The sequence below is a fragment of the Alosa alosa genome, chromosome 12 (genome assembly GCF_017589495.1).
Source record: "Alosa alosa isolate M-15738 ecotype Scorff River chromosome 12, AALO_Geno_1.1, whole genome shotgun sequence".
NCBI classification, from domain to species: domain Eukaryota; kingdom Metazoa; phylum Chordata; class Actinopteri; order Clupeiformes; family Clupeidae; genus Alosa; species Alosa alosa.
This window is the reverse complement of record NC_063200.1, coordinates 12,002,009-12,003,083: the sequence shown is the minus strand read 5'-3', so window position 1 is coordinate 12,003,083 and position 1,075 is coordinate 12,002,009. Positions and strand designations below refer to the sequence as shown.

Genomic DNA, 1,075 nt, shown 5'->3' with positions numbered 1-1,075 from the left:
TGTGGCTTGGGTTCCAGAACACTCTGCTTCTGCTGGGCTGTCTGTCTTGTTTTCTAGTCTTTTTCTCTCTTCTAGTCTCTTTTTTTTCTAAATTTATTTTCTCCTCCTTATTTTATTATATATCTCTGGTTTGGCCTAAATTGATTTACCATGTGGTTGTATTGTCTTTGAACTTAAAAAAAAGGGAAGTGGTGCCTTTTCTGTCCCTGTATTGTCTGTATCTGAAAAGCTCTTGAGGTTTCTTCTAAACTGAGAGGACTCTTTCTAAAACAAGCTTTTGTACAATTTCACCTGAGCTCCTCAGGTTTGACAATGCAATTATTTTTACCTCAGGCGTTTCCTTAGATCTTTATCATATAATACAGCTGTCTTTCTCACCTGCTAACTCCATTCACCTTCCCCTCCTCTCTCTCTCTCTCTCTCTCTCTCTCTCTCTCTCACTCTTTCTGTCTTGTTCCTTCTCTACCTTTAGCGTCAGTTCTGCAGTCCTGTCTTCTCCTCTCCTGCTCTCGGTTCTCTGTGGTTCTTCTGACCTCGGTGCTCTGTGGTCGGCCGCTGTTTAAAAGCTCCTGTGACGCCCACATCAGGCTGTACTCTCTCTCGCCTTAATCGTGTTAGCTTTATTAGCCTAAACTCAATTGTTCTGCCTGCTTTAGCCCTCAGGTCAAACTGTTTTTTTGACATTTCCCAGTCTTCGATAAACCAGGCCCGCCCCTGGTGGACCAATGGTCTGTGGGTGAGCAGAGAGATGGGAGATGGTTGTTGTCAGGGAAGGGGTGCTCTACCCAACAATATTGAGTCGCTCTGAATATTTGATCATGGCTACCGATTGCATGGCTGATCTTACGCTCCACCACTTCAAAGTTGCGAGTGTTGTTATTTGTTATTGAGGTGCCGTGAATATTCTACTTGACTCCTGTGAAGTGGTTTGTGTGGGTGTGTACGCATGCATGCCATGGACATCTTGATGTTTTCATCTGAGCGGCAGCATTTGCTCTTGATGTCTCTGTGATGTTGTGTTTGATTTTGTCAGTATTCCATGTTTTTCGTGTATCCTCAGAGCACATTTTAGGCA

General features: G+C 43.7%; 1 protein-coding gene across 1 annotated transcript in view; it reads right to left on the bottom strand.

The window, feature by feature from the left end:
* The window catches only part of dbh (dopamine beta-hydroxylase (dopamine beta-monooxygenase)), a 22,108-nt gene extending 21,601 nt beyond the window's left edge, over positions 1 to 507 (bottom strand). Inside the window, exon 1 of the mRNA XM_048259024.1 lies at positions 1 to 507. This exon is cut by the window's left edge and continues 366 nt beyond it. The gene's annotated coding sequence lies outside the window, so the exon portion shown is untranslated.
* Positions 508 to 1,075: the final 568 nt, after the last annotated feature.